Source organism: Dipodomys spectabilis, unplaced genomic scaffold (genome assembly GCF_019054845.1).
Source record: "Dipodomys spectabilis isolate Male_0828 unplaced genomic scaffold, ASM1905484v1 ptg000044l, whole genome shotgun sequence".
Lineage (NCBI taxonomy): Eukaryota > Metazoa > Chordata > Mammalia > Rodentia > Heteromyidae > Dipodomys > Dipodomys spectabilis.
In genome coordinates this window covers 333,452-354,950 of record NW_024870721.1, presented here as the reverse complement: position 1 = coordinate 354,950, position 21,499 = coordinate 333,452, and positions in this window count along the sequence as shown.

Below are 21,499 nucleotides of genomic sequence, written 5' to 3'. Positions count from 1 at the left end.
GCCTGTTAGACTCTTACATCCAATGAACCACCAAAAGACCCCACGTGGAGCTGTGACTCAAGTGGTAGAGTGTTCACCTTGAGCTGAAGGGCTTAGGGATAGTTCCCAGGCTTGAGTTCGAGATACATACCTGGAAAAAAAGTGAGGGTTCATCAAAGTACTTTTCCTATTTGTTAATTATGAGAACATTTTCTGGAAAATGAATGCTGGTGTACACCAGAATTGGAGTCAGAGCTGAATGTTCAATTATAGAAGATCTAAATGCTCAGGCTCTCTGTCTGTAGGAGTATAACCTTGTGTGACAGGGTTCTGAAAGGTCCAATGTTGAAAGGGTTAATATACTCCCCAAGCCCTTTACGATGAGCAGTTTACTTGTATTTTCAATGTCCTTATAGTTCTGAACTTAGCAGAGCAAGAGAAGCTCATGCTTGTCACCCTTGCTTAGGAGTCTGAGGTCTGAGGATCACAGGGAGAGGACAGCCAGGGCAGGAATGTCTATGAGGCTCTGACTTCCACTTCACCACAGACAAAGCAGAAAGGGACTCATATGGCAGAGCAATAGCCTTGAGCCAAAGGAGCCCAGGGAAAGAGCCTAGATCCACAATTCAAGCCCAAAGACCTGCAAAACATTTAAAGCAAAGGACAGAAAAAGAAGGAAAAAGACAGCAACTCCCTTTGGGTTTGATCAATCTATTTCTATCTTGGAAGCTCCTGAGGAGCTAACAGGACAAGCAACAAAGAAGGACATGGACTGGGAGAGCAGGCTGAGTTCAAGGTTCAAGTGTAGCAGATCCATCTGCCCAGCCACTCACGTGAAGATTGTGATCATCTTGTGTCCTCGAGTGGTCTTCTGAAAGGTCACATGTTCAAGAATTCCTGGATTTCCCTTGGTGATGAGAAGTTACTTGCACTCTAAATGTTCTTAGAGTTCTCAAGCTATAGAAGCAGGAAAGAAACATCATTGACCCATGCTGGGTATAAATGAAGTTCTCAGGATCTAAGACCTAGCCCTGTTAGCAGGAAGAACTCCAATGTAACACTATATTTGAAGGACAGGGAACAGTTTCAAAAAAATGGACTAGGTGCAGAGATCTAGGCCTGCAGGATTAGTAGGCAGAATGTACACACTCAACAGGGAAGTGAGCTGCAAAACCACTTCATTCATTCCAGTCACAGCCAGCAATGGGGGGAAACCTGAAAAATTTGTTAGAGTCACACAAGGGTCAGGCTTTTCTCAGCCTCTTCAAACAATGACTAATTATCCTTCCTCCCTCAGGTTAAGGGAGCCTCAGGCTATCTTTAGGTTACCAATAGAGAGCCAGTTTAGTGGGGGAGAGGGGAGGAACAAAGTAGAAAAATCCTGCTTTTTGGTCTTAGGGAGTGGGTTCTTGACTCTCCATCTGTCAGATTTGAAGGCCCTTCTTCTACCTCTGCCAGTCCATTCTCCTTCCTTCATTCTTCACATCATTAATGTAAATCCCCAGTCCAAGGAGAGGCAGGGCCCTTTCTCTTCTGCCTCCAAGCACCTGAGTTAGAACCTGGCTCTGCCCTCTTGACTCTGGGGCCCTCCACCGCCTTAGAAGTGGGAGAGAGGCAGTCTTCCTGTTCTGTGGTTATGTGAAGGCGATGCTGGTGTCCTGGCACACTGCAGAAGGCCTCATGGTTGGGAAGTGTTCCCTTCTTTCCTACTGAGATCCAAGACCAGATTCACCTATCATATTTCTATCTATCTATCTATCTATCTATCTATCTATCTATCTATCTATCTATCTATCTATCTATCTATCTATCTATCTATCTATCTATCTGTCTGTCTGTCTGTCTGTCTGTCTGTCTGTCTGTCTGTCTGTCTGTCTGTCTGTCTGTCTGTCTGTCTGTCTGTCTGTCTGTCTGTCTACTTACCTGGTATCTCTTTGGCAGTTCTTGGGCTGAACTCAAGGCCTTGGCACTGTCTCTAGCACTCTGCTACTTGAGTCACAGCACCAATTCTGGCTTTTTCTGTGTATGTGCTATTGAGGAATCAAACCCAGGGCTTCTTGCATGCTAGGCAAACACTTTCTCACTAATCCACATTCCCAGCCCCCTCATCTTTTTCTTAATGGTAGTTTTTACATAAGTACCCTACCATTTTTCATCCCCAAGTTAATTTTTCTGAATACCTGTTATAAATATGAATCCTGATCTTCTCTTCCCCTGCCTGATTTGTGACTGTTCCTGTGTTGGCCTCATAATAAAATGTAAATAAAGGCTGCTGAGAGCTTAAGTGTGCATCATATAAGGATGCAGGTGTGGAGCCCTGGAAGAGAAAAGCGATGGGCTTGAAATGAAGAGAATGGTGCAGTATGCGCAACGAGCATATCTGAAAAATAACTCAGTAAGTAAAAGCAGAAGCATTGCCTATGATCTGTTTGCACTCAGGGAAGTAATATACACACGTAAGTAAGTAGGACACTGATACATAACTTGGCCTTCTCTCTTTGAATTTTTTGTGGGCATCCCAGGGCTTAAACACAGGGCCCAATGCAATGAGCTGTTTTGCTCAAGGCTGAGGCTCTACCACCGCCAGAGTTCCAAGTCCAGCCATCTGGTCGATAATTGGACATAAGCGCCTCCCTGGCTTTACTGCCTGCTCTGTAAAGTATCTCCTGCTTGGCTTTCTCTCTCAAATCTGGAGCTCTACCCTCTGGGCCACGGCTCCACTTCTGGTTTTCTGGTAGTTCATTAGAGATAAGAGGCTCACATACTTTCCTGCTCAGGCTGGCTTTGAATGGTTATCTCCTGAGGAGGATTTAAGCACCTTTACTTGGGGATTCGCTGAGATGCCACTCCACAAAACCTTTAGTCTAAATCTTGAGAGGAACTAGAGAAAAACAGAAACAGGAAGATGCTTCTAGTGTGTTCTAGATACTTAAGGGTGTAGACAAAAACATTCATAATTATTAGGTCATTTTATAGACAAAAGGGGCAATGCAGACAGTCTGAAAATCGCTCAAGGTTTCAGTCCTCTCGTCCTGAGATAGTAAATTCACTGCAGCTCAATGCTAAGTGACCGAACTGGCATGTCCTGTGGACATTTGCTTCCAAATCCTGGGACACTCATTTCTCATTTTTGGCTTCAAACCTGTGGCCAGAGGGGAAGATGAGGAGAGAAAATCCTTCTCAGAGATTGCACCTATAAAGAACATTGGGTAGTTTACTTATAAATTCAAACCATTGGAATGACCCTGTTAAGAAGTCATATGTCCAGAGCAAAAAATGAAGAAGAAAAGAAAGGCAGGTGCCAGTGGCTGCTGACTGTCCCAGCTACTCAGAAGGCTAAGATGTAGAGAACTTTAGTTTGAATCCAGCCAGTGTAGGAAAGTTGACAATATTATATCTATGAGATCAGAGAAAAACCCAGAAATGGGGCTGTGACTCAATTTTAATGTGCTACCTCTGAGCAAAAGGAGTTCAGGGACAACAGCTAGGATTAATGTCCAACCCCAGGACCTGCCCCCCACCAAAAAAAATACCGTGTAGCTCCATGTATTGTACATGGATGGATGTATCCCTATAGGTGAATCTCCAGAGTAGCTATGATGAATGGCACTGAACTAGGAAATTTGTTTGCAATACAATGATTTCATGGCACAGAGAGGGCTTTCAAGATATTGCATGTTCCAGGGCTCCCCTCACTGTTCCCAGTGTACCCTGAGGGTTTCTCTGCATTCCAGGCCTGTTGGAAGAAGTCTCTCATTGTCTGGACAGGCAGACAAAAGGCCTCACTCCTGTACAGCGGTGAAACAAACAACTCCATCTGGGCCAATTAGTGAGGATGAGTGTGGGTAGGATCTGAAGGTCAGGAGAAAAAGGCCTCTTTGTACCCCAAGCTATCTCTCTCACCAGTGCTCTGTTTTGACAGGAAGCCTTCATTTATGCCACCACCCTTGGCAGGCCAAGTTCCCTGCACTTATCTTGCCTTTGTGAGACTATATTCCAGTGTTCAGATACCATGTTCAATATAATTCAGGAGTCCTTCTGGCAGAGAACTAGGGCACTGAACCTAATGAAATGTTTAATTTCAGTTGATGATGGGCCTATGATGCCTCTCCTAGGTTTCTGGAACCTTGGGAAATGCAAGCACATGTCGGATATCACAAAGCTTCCTGTCATCTAGGGTTGGTGAAGCTCATCATGTTTTGAAACGTTTGACCTCTCTTAGTTGGGCCCTGGGTGGCTAGGTTTTGCGGTTGAACACAGGGCCTAGGTGCTGAACATGAGCTCAGTGCAGAAGCCCAGTGCTCTACCATTTGGTGTCACAGCTTCACTTCTGGTCTGTGTGTGTGTGTGTGTGTGTGTGTCCATGTGCATGCATGCATACACCAGTCCTGGAGATTGAACAAAGGATCAAGGCAGTGTACCTAGTTTCTCTTGTACAAGGATATCTCTCTCCCACTTGAGCCACAGAGACACTTCAGGCTTTTTTCTAGTGATGTGGTCCTGAGAAATCATGCCCAGGGTTTCATATATGCAAAGCACTCTACCCCTAAGGCACATTCCCAGCCCCCTACTTCAGGTTTGTTAGTTTGTTTCTGTCTTTTTCTTGTTGTTGTTGTTGTCTGTTGTAGCAGTTAAAGTATGGACCTGGGTGCTGTCCTTGAGTTCTTCAGCTCAAGTCTAGTGCTCTACCACTTGAGCCACAGCACCACTTCAGGTTTCCTTGTGGTTCATTGGAGTTAAGTGTCTCAAGGACTTTCCTGCCCCAGACTAGCTTTGAACCATGATCCTCAGATCTCATCCTCCTGAGTAGCTAGTATGACAGGCATGAGCCACAAGCACCAAACTTCCACTTCAGGTTTCTTAGTGATCAATTGCAGATAATAGTCTCATGGGCCTTTTGTGTCTGAGATAGTTTGGAACCCAGATCCTCAGATCTCAGCTTCCTGAGATGGCAGGATGACAGACCTCAGCTATAGACCCCTAGGCTGTGGCACTCTGTTGCAAGGGGGTCCTTGGCTCCACGTGGTGGAGGGCTATCCCTGAGCCCAGTGGTAAGGGTCAGTGCCTAAGCCGCAAGTTCAAGGTTCATGACTGAGAAAAACAAGAACAAAACAATTGTCTGCATGAGACAACTCACTAGCCTTCAGTAATACATAATTTTGTCCATGCCATGGGGGCACATCTGAGGCACAATATTTTCTTTTAATCACACTTCTTTTTTATTTTTTTTTTGGTCGGTTGTGGGGCTTGAACTCTGGGCCTGGGTGCTGTCCCTCAGCTCTTCAGCTCAAAGCGAGCACTCTACCACTTGAGCTACAGTGCCACTTCCGGTTTTCTGGTGGTTTATTGGAGATAGGAGTCTCACAGTCTTTCCTACCCGGGCTGGCTTTGAACCGCGAACCTCAGATCTCAGCCTCCTGAGTAGCTAGGATTACAGGCGTGAGCCACCAGCGCCCGGCTTTTTTTTTTTCTTTATTGTGAATATACCATACAGAGGGGTTACAATTACATTGGCAAAGTATTGAACACATTTCTTAGTAAGCATTGTTGCCTCCTCCTTTGTTTCCCCTTCCTATCCCTTCCCCCTCACTCCCCCCCACCAAAGTTGTAAAGTTCGTTTTTAGACGTAATGAATTCTACATCTCATATTGACAATGGGTCCACCTGTATCTCTATTTAAACGATTTTCTTTTTCTCTTCCCCTCCACAAATTATACCAACATCAAATTCAGTGAAAACAGGGGTTATGCTGTGGGGGAGAGACCTACAAAGCAACAAATAAATCATCTTACAAATATGTTAGAAACAACCGCATGAAAGAAAAATCATTTGAATCCTTACGGTGTGTTTCATTTCACCTAAGAACAACATATCTGACATTTTCTGCTTGTCTCAGGCATATACTAGTTACTGCAAATAAGGAAAACCATGGGACCTATGTTTCTTTGAGCCTGTCTTACTTCACTTAATATAATATTTTCCAAGTCTTTCCATTTACTAACAAATGTGGCAATGTCATTTTTTCTTATGGAGGCATAGAATTCCATATTATATATATATGTATATACATATATATACATATATATATATATAATATGGAATTCTATATATATATATGTATATATACACATATATATCACATTTTTTGTCTGCAAAATCATCTGTTGTGGAGCTCTTACAAGGACCAGATGAATGAATGCACCCTGTGAAGGCCACAGCACGTGACACTCTTTGCATGACTCAGCACACAGCACCCTGTAAAGAACCCAGCACACTGCACCCTGTAAAGGACTCAGCACATAGCACCCTGTGCAAGACTCAGCACAGAACACCCTATGAAGGGCTCAGCACATAGCTCTATTCCACAAATTGTCATTAGAATTATGGTGGTTTCATCAGTATCACCCTTCTTTGAGGAACATTTCACAAACCACAAAAGATCACATCTAATGGTTTAGAGGGGTGTTTTTTGTGAGGGGTGTTACCCATGGGGCTTGAACTCAAAGCATGTGCATACTGTTCTAATAACATTTGCTCAGGGCTAGAGCTCTGCCACTAGGAGCCACATTTTAAAGAGTCTCACAGACTTCCTGCCATAGCTGGATTTTAAAGCCCCCAAACAGCTAGGATGATGGGGTTAAGCCAGCCATCAGCTTTTGGTTCCGTGCAGCTGGGTTCCAACGGTATACATATGGCTAAGTCAGGTTAGGTGGCAGCTGTCAGCGCCAGACTCCTAGCTTGCTCTGTGATGATGTATTTGAAGTCCTGTCCTTATATCATTGCAGGTAGAACATTCTACCTTGTTTTTGGCGGCAGCCCTGGGGCTTGAGTAAGGGCTTAGAAAATGTTCCTAAGTGTTGGTGCTCCAGGCTAGCATTCAATTGATTGAGAAACAGCAGAACTTCTGGATTTTCTGTTTATGTAGCACTGATAAATCCAACCCAGGGCTTCTTGCTTACTAGGCGAGCACTCAACCACTGAGCCGCAGGAGTAAGTGAGGTATAAATAGATAGAGCTTCCTGTATATAAGTATTATATACACAAAAGGAGAGATGTCTGTATATTATTGAATTATAGATAATATTACTACCAATTATTGGTTTTAAATTATGTCTCCATTTAATGATATGTCCCAGTTGAACAATTAATAAAGCATTAATGAATAATTACTCAATATCCTGTTATTATTTATCATATATGTGCATACATCCATACATATAATTACATATTTCATAAATGAGACAAATTAACTTATGTATCGTGTGTTATTACTAATTATTAGGTATTTAATTATGTCTCTATATAATTTTTATTCTCTTAATGCTCAATAAAATATTAATTAAACTTAATCCAAGTTCTATAATTATTGCGTCTAATTTTATCCCAGAATGATTCACTACTAATTCAATCTGTTTTTCTTCCACCTATTTCATTTCTTACATTTATGATATCCTATTGCATAGCATATAGATTTGAATAAAATTTATACATCCTACCTGTCACTGAACACTTTCAAAGAAGAGGAAAACATGTCACACTCGGCTTCTCACTCCATGATTACATTTTTGGCAGTGCTGGGATCTAAACTCAGGGCCTAGAGGCTCAGTTCATGAATGGGTGACTGCCAGCACAGCAGCCTCTAGCCAATTCAGCTGCTAGGCAGTTCCCAGGCCCTAAGATCGAGCCCTGTATGTTGATTCCATATTGCACTTAGTGTAGTTACTCATTTTATTTTTTTGTTTTATTCATTTATTTACCATTTATTTTATTGACTCTTATTACACATGAAACATTTACTACATGTATTACATAGGATATAGCTTTGCCTATGTATGAAACTTCACACCTGACACCCAGGCCTTTCACAGAAAAGGAAAACGTGTCACCTTAGGCTTCTTACTCCACCATTCAATTTTGTGAGTGCTGGCATCTGAACTGATAGCCTGCAAGGCCCAATTCATGAATGGGTGAGTTGCAGCACACCAGCCTGGGGCATATAGAGCTTACAAGAAGTTCCCAGCACCTGAGATCGAGCCCCAGGGGTTGACAAAATAAGAACAGATTGACATGCAGGTGGTACTACACAAATAAATATAGATCTTTAAAGAGTGCCAGAGATGTTTATACATTCTTCAGTTATATAAACTACATTCCTAGCAAGTCTTGGGTATTTATTATGCCTCCATGTAATTAATATTTTCGTTTTCATCCTTAATGAAATATTAATTAAATCAACTACTGTCTTGAAACAATTGCATCCATATAATTAATAGTATTCTTTTAATGTGTCAAAAAATATCCATTAAAATCCATCGCTTCCTAAAATCACTCTGTTTAATTTTATAGTAGTATCATTCAGGAACAACTAATTCAACCTTGACATTCATATCCTTCCATCGGTATTCCTATATATAGGAACCAGACTCTTAGGATCTCCCTGCATTAGTAGGGGTTAAGACCGGGCTTCGAACACAGGGCCTATGTGGCCGTGTTGGCCTATGGCTTCCTTGGTAGCCTGCCAGCTTGCACCAATGCCAGGTTAGAAACACTTTTCAGCCATGTCATTCAGACCCAGTATGGTCACCTTGTAAAGAAAACAAATGTAAAACCGGAAGCCATCTGAAAGTTGCCGATTTGTTTTTTGTTTTTATTTTTATTTTTTCTGTAAAAATACCGTACAGAGGGGTTACAATTACATGGGCAAGATAATGAGTACATTTCTTTTCAAACATTGTTGCCTCTTCCTACGTTTCCCCTTCCCATCCCTTCCCATACCCTCCCTGCCTCCCCACCAGATCCTCCCCCCCACCAATGTTGAAAAGTTCGTTTTTCGACATAATGACTTGTACATATCATTGTTGTAATAGGTCCACCTGTATCCCTATTTAAACGATTTGTTTTTTCCCTTCCCCTCCACAAATTTTACCACCATCAAATACAGTGAAAGCACGGGTTATACTGTGGGGAAGGGACATACAAAGCAACATAGAAATCATCTTATAAATATGTTAGACACAATTGAATGAAATAAAAAAAAACCTTTTGAATACTTATCTTTGGGTTCATTTCCCTAACATCAACTTATCTGACCTTTTCTGCTTGACTCAGACATATACTAGTTATTGCAAATAAGGGAAACCTTATCTGTGTCGTTTTATTTATTTTTATTCCTGTCAGTCTTTGGAGCACAGGAACCCAGGTTCGGCTGTGAGTCCAGTGGCTTCAACCCAGCCTGGATTGATCGAAGCTGAGGCAGAGTTGCCATTATCTGAGTTCAAGCCCTGTGCTTGACAAAATAAAAATAAATAAATAAATACATTAAAATATTTAAAAAATTATGTGGCACCGTGGCTTGGAATTGACGCCATTTTTTCTGCCAGGCCTGGGATTTGAACTCAGGGTCTGGGAAATCTGCAGCATTGTGGGGGAAGGGGAAGCTTACCATGCTGGAAGACAAGAAAGTCAAGCCTGTTCCCAGGGCCTGAATTCAAGTCCTAGCACCTGAAAACAATAATATTTGTATAAATTTTATATACATGATTTATATTTACAGGTTTACTGCATATTGTGGTTCATGTAGTTATTGATTTTATTTTGTGTTTTACTTATTTCTTGTGTATTTTAGTGAGTATGATTACACATATAATATTTTTTACATCCTATTATATAGAACACAGATTTGCCTATGTATTATCCATCATTCCTGAGACCCAGGACTTGCCGATAATGAAAACAAGTGGGACAATTGGTTTCTTTCACCAGGATTTTTGGCAGTTCTGTGATTTGAACTCTGGGACTACAAGACCCACTTCATAAATGGGTCAATGTTAGCACACCAGTCTGATGCAAGTGAAGTTGGCGGGCAAATTTGAGGACCAGAGATCAAGCCCTAGGAGTGGCAATATATAAACAGACAGATGTGTAGATTGCAGTGTGTGTGTGTATTTACATATGTATATGCATCTATAAATAAATATATACCGAGACAGATAGATATTTGTGTAGATTCTATTGCATAACTCTATATATAAAGTGATGTCTATAACTTCTTCTTATATATTCTACTGTTACCAATTTTTTGGTCTAAAATTATGCGTCCATTAATTAATCACGGTGGAAGACTTAATAAAGTATTAATTCAATTAATCAATGACCTATATTTATTGTGTACAATCTTATACTAGATTGACTAGCTAATTAGTAATTCAATTAGTACATGCCAAACATTCTATTTGTCTTCCTATAGATAGGAATAGATAGGGATGAGTTTCCTAGCATCTTCAGCCATGTGTAGGTGGCAGTCCCAGGATCAAACTCAGGGCCTAGGTGTCTGGGTTGCGCTCAGGCTTCACTGAAAGCCCCCAGCCTTCGGCCAAGCAAGGTCATGTACAATTTTCAAGCTGAGTCATTGAGACCCAGGATGGCCACAGTGCAAAGGAAACAAAGGTAAAATGGTTGTATAAAACTTCCTTGATTTTTCCGCCTCCATTTTTGTTGCTTTGATGGAATTTTGCCAGTGCTAGGAGTTGAACTCCGGTCCTAGGATCCCTGGATCATCTGTGGGTGTAAATGCTGCACCCCTGCCTAGGGTATTCATGGTTTAAGACACAATAAAGTGCTTCCTTCAGCAAAAGGACCTCAGGGACAATGTTTAGGCTCACAGTTCAAGCTTCAGGAGCGGTCAAACAAAAAATGAGCCATTAAGTCTGTGTGTTTGTGTATGTATGCATGTATTTCTATCAGTGAACATCCAGAGTCGCTATGAAGAAAGGCACCCAGCTAGGAAATTTGCTTTGAATAGAATGATTTCATAGCACAGAGAGTGCTTTCAAGACAGTGCGTGTTCCTGGGATCCCTTCACTGTTTCCAGTGTAGCCTGAAGCTTTCTGCACACTCCAGGCTGTTGGAGGAAATCTGCCTCATTGTTAGAACAGGCAGGAAAAAAAGGGTCACTCCTGTACAGCTGTGTAACAAACAATTCATGTGGGCCAATTAGTGAGGATGAGTGTGGGCAGGCTCTGAAGGCCAGGAGAAAAAGGCCTCTTTGCACCCCAAGCTCTTCCTCTCCCAGTGCTCCATTTTGACTGGAAGCCTTCATTTGTGCCATCTCCCATGGCAGGCCGTTTCCTGCACTCATCCTGTCTTTGTAAGACTATGTTCCAGTGTTGAAAAAGAACTACTACTACTACAATTAATTCAAGAGTCCTTCTGGCAGACAACTAGGGAGCTGAACATAATAAGATTCCTAATTGGCAAAGGTGCCTCCCTAGGTTTCTGGGAGCTTGTTAAATCTAAGCACTTGTGCAAAATCATAATGCTTCCTGTCATCTAAGGCTGGTGAAGCTCATCATGTATTGAAACCTTTCCCCTCTCGGAGTTGGGCCCTGGGTAGGTAGATTTTGGGTTAAACACAGGGACAGGGTGCTGATCTTGAGCTCAGAGGAGAAGCTCTTTGCTTTACCATTTGGTGTCACTGATTCATTTCTTGTATCTTTGTGTGTGTGTGTGTGTGTGTGTGTGTGTGTGTGCGCGTGCATGTGGGCATGCGTGCGTGTGTGCATGCGTGTGTGGGTGTGCATTCACCGGCCCTGGAGCTTTTATTCAGGACCTGACCACTGTACTTTAGTTTCTCCTGTACAAGGACAGCACTCTACCACTTGAGCCACACAGGCTTTTTTTCTAGGGATGCGGTACTGAGGATTCAAACCCAGGGTTTCATACATGCAAAACATTCTACCCCTAAGGCACATTCCCATCACTCCACTTCAGGTTTCTTGATTTCTTTTCTTGTAAGTTGGAGGAGTTGAAGCCTGGGCCTGGTTGCTGTCTCTAAGCAATTCTGCTCAAGTCTAGCACTCTACCACTTGAGCTACAGTGCTCCTCCATGCTTTCTGGTGTTTCTTTGGAGATAACCATCTCAAGGAATCTCCTGCCGACGCTGGCTTTGGACCATGATACTCAGCTCTCAGGCTCCTGAATAGCTAGGGTGAGAGGTGCGATTCACTGGTGCCCAGCTTCCACTTTAAGTTTCTAAGTGGTGAATATGAGATAATAGTCTCATGGGACCTTTTGTTTCTGGGATAGTTTGGAACCCAAATCCCAGCTTCCTTAGCAGGCAGGATGATAGACCTCAGCTAAAAACAACTAAGCGGTGACACTTTCTACAAGGGGGTCTTTGGTTCCGCATGGTAGAGTGCAATCCATGAGCCCAAGAGGAAAGTCAAGCGCCTAGGCTCTGGGTTGAAGGTTCATGATGGAGAAAACAAAACCAAACCAATTGTCAGCAGGAGACAAGTCACTAGAGTTCAGTACATACATAAATTTGGCCCTGCCTTGGGGACATATCTGAGCCCCAACTTTCTCATCTGCACAAACATCTTACTTGTGGAGCTCTAACAAGGACCAGATGAAAGAATACACCCCATGAAGGACTCAGCACATAACACCTCAGCAGCCTGCGCACCAGGAGGGACTCATCACATAGCTCTATCCCACAAGCTGTCATTAGAATTCGGGTGCTTTCATCAGTATCATCATTCTTTCAGAAAAACGTCACAAACCACAAAAGTTCACATCTAATGGTTGAAAGATGTGGTTAATGGAGGGGAGGGTCCTCAGCCTTGGGGATTGCACTCATAGGTTGAGGGTGCTCTCCTAAGACCTTTTCCTCAAGGCTAGGACTCTACCACTTTGAGCCTCAGCTCAAAGTCTCACAGACTTCCTGCCAGGGCTGAGTATGCAAACCACCAGTTCCAGAACTCATCCCGAGCAGTTAGGGGTGAGCCAGAAGCATCTGGTTCCATGGAGTTGGTTTGTAGCTATTGACCTCTGGCTAAGTCAGGTTAGACGTCAGCCATCAGCTTCAGACTCCTTGCTTGCTCTGTCATGAGGTATTTGAAGCCCTGTCATTCTATAGTTGCAGTCATAACATTCTAACTTGTTTTTGGTGCTTCAGTGACAGCACCACTTCTGGCTTTTTCTTTGCATGTGATAGTGTGGAAATGAACCCAGAGCTTCATACATCCTAGGCAAACACTCTACCACTGAGCCCCAGTAGTGACAAGTGTAGAAATAGATATGGTTTGTTTTATATATATATATATATATATATATACATATATATATGTATATATATATATATATAAAACAAGAGAGAGATGTCTGTATATTATTAAGTTATATATACTATATTACTACCAATTATCAATAATTAAATTATTTCTTCCTTTATTGAGGTATCATGTTTGAATTCATAAAGTATTAATTGAAAATTAGGCAATGTACTATGATTATTGTGTATAATTTTATAATATAAACATACACTAAGTACTAATGTAATTGTTACTTTTACAACATTCCATTCATATGGCTGTCTATTGGAATGCATTTTTTAGGATCTCCTGACATTTGTAGGTGGTGGGGATTTGAACCCCGGACCTAGTTTGCTGGTTTGGGCTATGGCTTCCCTGATAGCCCATCAAACTTCAGCAGTGCAAGATCACGTACACTTTCCGGGCCCTGTCATTTAGACCCAAGATGGTCACAATTCAAAGGAAAAAACTATGTAAACCACCTTCTCGAACTTCCCAGTTTTATCCTTCTCCTTCCTTCACCCTCTTTTTTTTGTCAGTTGTCAGGCAGAAGTCTGAGTCTGTACACTGTCCCTCAACTCTTCAGCTCAAGGCTATCATTTTACCACTTGAGCCATAGCAACACTTCCGGCTTTTTTCTGATTATGTGTTGCTGAGGAATTGAACTCAGGACCTTATGCATGCAAGGCAAGCACTCTACTACTGAGCCACCTTCCCAACACTTCACCTTTTTTGCCACTCCAAATATTTGAACTCAGGTCCTAGGATCTCAGGATGGGCTGTGGGTCTAGAGGCTGCACCCCAGCCTAGAGTGATCAAGGCTGAGGCAGAGTTGCCACAAGCTGAGTTCAAGGCCCGGGCCTGGCCAAAAAAATTAAGGCCCTGGCTTGGAATTGGCACCATTTTTCTGGAGGCCTGGGATTTGAACTCAGGGTCTGGGGAACTCTGTGGCACTGTGGGGGAGGGGAAGCTCACCGTCTTTGAAGACAAAATTTTCAGACCAGTTTCAAGGGCCTGAATTCAAGCCCCATCATTGGAAAAATAATACTCATATATGAGATCTTTTTACATACATGGGTTTACTCCATATGACATTTATTACCCTTCTTTATTCATTGCTTATTTTATTTAGCATTATTACCTATATAATTTTTTTCATTTATTATATCTTATCACATGGATATATTTGCATATGGATTATACATCATACTGAGACACAGGACTTTTACAGAGAAGGAAAAAATGTGTCAATATTGACTTCTTACTGCACATATAAACTTTTGGCAATGCTGCGATTTGAACTCACAGGCCACAATGCATAATTTATGAATGGGTCAGTTGTAGAACAAAAGCCATTGGCAAACTGAGCTGCCAGCCAGTTCTGAGGACCTGAGATTAAGCCATAGTAGTGGGCTATATATATATATAAATAGATACATTGTTAGATATAGACATAGATATAGACATAGAAAGATAGCTATAGATAGCTAGATAGATAGATAGATAGATAGATAGATAGATAGAAAGACAGTAGATAGATAGATAGATAGATAGATAGATAGATAGATAGATAGATAGACAGACAGATAGACAGATAGATAGATAGATAAATAGATAGACAGTAGATAGATAGATGTGTAGTTTGCTATATATATGAGAGAGACAATGTGAGGATATTAAATTATATATATTAAAAATTATTAGTTATTAAATTAGGTCTCCATTTAATGCAGTCTCATGGTTGAATACTTACTAAAGTATTAATGTAAAAGAAGTCAGTATTCTTTCATTAGGAGAACCAAACCAGGGTGTTAGAATGGAAGACATAATCCAATAATTTTTGTGTGGTAATCTATAAGAGAATCATTAACTCTCAATTTATTTGTAACTTTTATAAATTCCATTAAGCATTCCCATGGATAGGAATGATTTTCTCAAGATCTCCCACCATTTGTAGGTGGCAGACCTGGCATTTCAACTCCAGGCCTGAGTAGTTTACTCAGAAATGCAAACCATTAGAATGACAATGTGAAGATTTCAGATTGTCATGAGAAAAATAGAACAAGAAGAAAAGAAAGCCAAGTGTCAGTGGATCCTGCCTGTAATTCTAGCTCTGCAGGAGTCTGAGAGGTAGAGAATGACAATTTAAATTCAATCGGGACAGGAAAGCCCAGGACAATCTTATTTCTAAGGAATCACAGGAATCAAAAAATAAACATGAGTGGGGCTGTGGCTCAAGGGCATAGCACTACCTTTGAGCAAAAGGAGCTCAGGGACAGTGCCTAGGCTCATCGTATAACCCCCAGACTTGCCAAAAACCAAAAACAGTAACTCCATGTCTACCCATGTATGTATGCATGTATTTCTATCGGTGAAGATCCAGAGTCCCTATGTTGAAAGGCACTCAGCTAGGAAATTTGCTTTGAATAAAATTTTTTCATAGCACAGAGCGCTTTCAAGACAGTGCATATTCTGGGGCTCCCCTCACTGTCCCCAGTGTAACCTGAGGGTTTCTGCAAACCTCAGGCTGCTGGAGGAAGTCTGCCTCATTGTTGAAACAGGCAGACAAAAGGCCTCACTCCTGTACAGCTGTGTAATAAACAACTCCATCTGGGCCAATTAGTGAGGATGAGTGTGGGCGGGCTCTGAAGGCCAGGAGAAAAAGACCTCTTTGTATCCAAAACTATCTCTTTCCCCAGTGCTCTTTTTGGACAAGAAACCTTCATTTGTGCCACCTCCTCTGGCAGGCCAAGTTCCTTGTACTTATCCTGTCTTTGTTAGACTATGTCCCAGTGTTGAAACAAACTGCTACAATTAATTCAAGGGTCCTTCTGGCAGACAACTAGAGAGCTGAACCGAATTAAAAGATTCCTAATTGGCAAAGTTGCCTCCTTAGGTTTCCAGAAGCTCACTGAATCTAAGAACATGGGTAATATCACAATGCTTCCTGTCAGCTAGGGCTGGTGAAGCTCATCAGGTTTTGAAACCTTTGACCCCTCCTAGTTGAGCCCTGGATAGCTAGTTTTTGGAGTTGAACACAGGGCCTAGGTGCTAACCATGAGCTCAGAACCGAAGCTCAGTGCTTTACCACAATTTGGTGTAACAGCTTCACTTCTGATATCTGTGTGTGTGTGTGTGTGTGTGTGTGTGTGTGTGTGTGTGTGTGTGTGCATACACTTGTCCTGGAACTTGAGGACCTGAGCACTGTATCTGAGTTTCTCCTGTACAAGGATAGAACTCTATCACTTGAGCGACAGGGCCACTTCAGGCTTTTGTTTTAGTGATGTGGTACTGAGGAATCAAAACCCAAAGATTCATACATGCAAAGCAGTCTAACGCTTCCTCTTCAGGTTTCTTTCTTTCTCTTCTTGTATGTTGGAGGAGTTGAAGGTCTAGGCCTGGGTGCTGTCCTTGATTCTTCAGCTAAAGCCAAGTGTGCTACCACTTGAGCTACAGCATTTCTTCAGGTTTTTGTTGGGTCACTGGAGAGTAGCATCCATCTCAAGAATTTCCTGCCCAGGCTGGCTTTGGACACTGATCCTCAGCTCTCAGGCTCCTGAGTAGCTAAGATGACAGGCGTGTGTTAGTGGTGCCCAGCTTCCACTTCAAGTGTCTAAGTGATGAATAGGAGATAATATTCTCATGGGACGCTTTGTGTCTGGGATAGTTTGGAACCCAGATCCTCAGATCTCAGCTTCTTGAGTAGGCAGGGTGACAGACCTCAGCTACAGATGCCTAGATCTAACTCTCTGTTGCAAGAGGGCCCTTTGCTGCACATGGTAGGGCGTTAGCCATGAGCCAACAGGGAAGGGTTAGTGCCTAGGCCCTGAGTTCAAGGTTCACGACTGAGAAAAATAAATAATTGTCTGCAGGAGGCAACTCACTAGATTTCAGTACATACATAATTTTGGTGAGCCTCAAGTTTCTCATCTGCACCATCATCTTACTTGTGGAGCTCTTACAAGGATCAGATGAAAGAATGAACCCCATGAAGGACTCAGCACACACCTCATGAAGGACTCATCACATAGCTGTATCCCACATGCAGTCATTAGAAGTTGGGTGCTTTCATCGGTATCACCATGCTTTCAGAAACACGTCACAAACCACACAAAATTCACATCTAATGATTTAGAGGGATGGGTCTTTTTGGGAGGGCTGGGAGTCAGCCACAGGGAATGCACTGGAAGGTTGGGGGTACTGTTGTAAGATCATTTGCTCAAGGCTAGAGCTTTACCACTGTGAGCCACAGCTCAGAGTTTTGCAGAATTCCTTCAAGGGCTGGGTTTTAAACTTACCAGTATCAGATTTCAGCCCCTGAGTATCTTGGATGACAGGGCTGAGTGAGCCAGCAGCATCTGGCTCCATGGAGCTGGGTTGCAGTGGTTTACTTCTGGCTAAGTCAAGTTAGATGTCAGCTTTCAGCACCAGACTCCCTGTTTGCTCTGTGATGAGGTATTTGCAGTCCTATCCTTATATCGTTGCAGTTAGAACATTCTATTTTCTTTTTTGGGGTGCCAGTCCTGGGTCTTGAGTAAGGGTCTAGACACAGTCCCTAAGCTTTTATGCTCAAAGCTAGTGCTCGACTGCTTGATGGACAGCATGACTTCCAGATTTTTCTGTGCACGCGGTAGTGAGGAATCAAACCCAGGGCTTTGTACGTACTAGGCAAGCACCCTACCACTGAGCCCCAGGAGTGACAAGAGTATGAACAGATAAATGTATAGATTGGTTAATACATAAATGGATGTATATGTATACAACAAGAGAGAGATGTCTGTATACTATGTAACTGCATATAGAATATTACTACTGATTATTGGCAATTAAATTCCTTCCTTTTTAAAGTATCATGATTGAATACATAATAAAATATTAATTGAAAAATAGTCAATGTAGTATAATTGTTGTGTATAATTTTATAATATAATCGTACACTAACTACTAATTTAATTGTTACTTTTATAACATTCCATTCCTATGGATGCATATAGGAAAGGGTTTCTTAGAATCTCCCGCCATTCATTAGTGGCAGTCCTGGGATTTGACCTCCAGACCTAATTTGCCTGTTTCAGCTATGGCTTCCTTAATAGCTGCCAAACATCAGCAATGCAAGGTCATGTACACTTTCTGGGCTTTGGCATTTAGACCCAGGATGGTTACAATACAAAGGAAATAAAAATGTAAAACTACCTTCTTGAACATCTCAGTATTATGATACTCCTTTTTATTTTTTATAGGTTTTGCCTGTCCTGAGATTTGAACTCAGGTCCTATGATCCCAGTGCTGGCAGTGGCAGAGATGCCAAGACCTGACTTCAAGTCCCGTACTTGGCAATAATAATAATAATACCCTGGCTTGAATTTGCACAATTTTTCTGGCAGGCACGGGATTTGAACTCAGGGTCTGGGTAACTCTGTGACATTGTGGGTAAAGGGGAATGGCTCACTGTCCTTGAAGACAAGAAATTCAGACCAATTCCTAGGGCCTGAATTGAAGCCCCAGCACTGGAAAAAATAATGTTCATATATGAGATCTATTTACATACATGGGTTTACTGCGTTGACATTTATTACCCTTATTTATTTAGTATTATTACACATATAACATTCCTTTTATTATATCATTTCACATAGGATATATTTTATACATCATACTGAGAAGAAGGACTTTCGCAGAGAAGGAAAACAATGTGTCAAAATTGGCTTCTTATTACAAGGAATAAATTTTTAGCCATCCTGGGATTTCAACTCATGGACTACAATGCCCAATCCATAAATGGGGTCACAGTCTTAGCAGATCGGACTCTGGCAAACTGAGCTGCCAGGAAGTTCTGAGGACCTATGATCAAGCCACATTTGTCCCATATATATGGGACTAGTACATATATATATATATATATATATTTTTAATGATACTAGTACATATATATATATATATGGGACTAGTATATATATATATATATATATATATGGGACTAGTGTGGCTTGATCATAGGAATCATGATTTATGTATATTATATACAAATATACATATGTGTTGATAGATGTGTAGATTGAGATATATATATGTATATATAATATAATACATATATATATATAGAGAGAGAGAGAGAGAGAGGGACTGTGAGGATATTAAATTATATATATTATTTCCAACTATTAGTTATTTGTGCTTCCATTTAATGAAGTATCCTGGTTGAATACTTATGAAGGCATTAATTCAATATCCTCATACCATGATGCTAGAACGGAAGATATATATCCAATAATTATTTTGTGGCATTCTAAAATAGAATCATGAAGCAACTGCACATTTAATTATTACTTTTATAGCATTCCATTAGCATTCACATGAACAAGAATGAGTTTGTCAGGATGTCCCTCCATTTGTGGGTGGCAGACCTAGCATTCAAACTCCAAGCCTGTGTAATTTAACTTGAATGCAAACCATTGGAAGGACACCATGAAGATTTCAGATTGTTATGATTTAAAAAAAGAACAAGAAGAAAAGAAAGTAAGGTGTCAGTGGCTCCTGCCTGTAATCCTAGCTCCTTAGGAGCCTGAGATGTAAAGAATGCCAATTTGAATTCAGCCGGGGTGGGAAAGTCCATGATACCCTTCTTTCTAAGAGGTCACATGAAGAAGAAAAACCATGAATGGGTCTATGGCTCAAGGGCAGAGTGCTACACTTGAGCAAAAGGAGCTCAGGGACAGAGCCTAAGCTCATAGTACAACCACAGACCTGCCAAAAAAAAAGAGGAGGCAATAACTCCTTGTATCATTGTATGGATGATGAACATTCAGCAGGTTGCACATGCCCAGACACCCAATCTGGGCAAGCTGGGGCAAGCCCTCAGAGAGTACTAAGTCTGAGCTGGCAACTTGAACAAAGCATCCTTCTCTGCCATTTAAAGAACTGAAGCATTATGTTCTGGCCGAGGTGTCCCACTGGGACACGTAGAAGCCAGACACTACCTCCAGGGAGACCACAGTTCTAGGCTATAGGAGTTGTCGAAGGTTCTGGCTTCATATTCTCTATCCCTCTGTATGATGTGAGCCTAGACCTCCGGGGCTCATTCCTCATTTCCAAGTCACAGGCTAGTCACAAATATTGGCAAAGATATGAAATAGTCAGTGATTTCTACAACAAAAGGAGTAAGCTAATAAACCCCACCTTCATAACTCCCATTAGAAGTGAGCCTTGTGTTGTGTATGTGGCTTAGTGGTAGAGTGCTTAGATAGCATGCATGCACGAAGCCTTTGGTTCTATTCCTCAGTACCACAGAAACAGAAAAAGCCAAAAGTGGCACTGGGGCATAAGTAGTAGAGTGCTAGCCCTGAGCAAAAGGAGCTCAGGACCATGACCAGACCCTGAGTTCAAGCCCCAAGACTGGCAAAAAAAAGTTAGCCTGGTGAGATATATTGTTCTGGGACTCAGAGGAGAGTCAAGGTTATAGGTTAGAGGTAGGGTAGAGGGCAGGTGCTGGTGGCTCACCCCTGTAATCTTAGTTACTTAGGTGGCTGAGATCTGAGGATGACAATTGCAAGCAGGAAAGTTTTATGAGACACTTTTCTCCAGTTAAACACCCAAAAAGCCAGAAGTAGAGCTGTGGTTCAAGTAGTAGAGCGCTATCCTTGAGCACAAAGGCTCAGGGATAGAATAGCATCCAGGCCATGAATTCAAACCCCAGGAATGGCACACACATGCACACACACACATGCACACACACACACACATACACACACACAACTTCACACAAATATACACACACACACACACACACACACACATCTAGATAGAGCATTTGCCACTCAGTCTGCACAAGTTCCATCTCTAGAAACTTAATACTAAAAAAAATAGAGGGAGATTGGAAGGAAAGACTTGCTCCATGAGGTGATATAACCAGTGCCAAAATTCCACAGGAGTTCTAAGATGTGAAAGAGGACAGAGAGCCTCAGGCAGAAGGTCCAGCATGGGCAATGGTCCTGAGGTGTGGTTTAGAGCAAGTGGTGTGGGTGGAATGAAGGTTCTGTGGCTTCAAACAAGTCTGGCAGGGCATTCAAGGCTGTGGCAAGGTTTGTACTTGAGTCACAGGTAGGGCAGTGGTTAGGGTCTCAGAATGGGCCCGGGGGAAGATTAACTTGTCTTTTCACCATGGACCCCAGCCATTTCCTGTGGCTGGAAGCCTATTTTTCACAGCTCCTGACCCTCAGACCTCCTTTGCATGGAGGAGTCAGGGCAAATGCAGGGAAGAAATCTTGCTTAAGAAAAGCTTCTAGGGGCTGGGAAGGTGGCTCAGTGGTAGAGCGCTTGCCTTGCATGCCTGAGGCCCTAGGTTCGATTCCTCAGGACCACATAAGCAAAAAAGAAAAACGCTGGAAGTGGTGCTGTGGATTAATTGGTAAAACACTCGCCTTGAGCTGAAG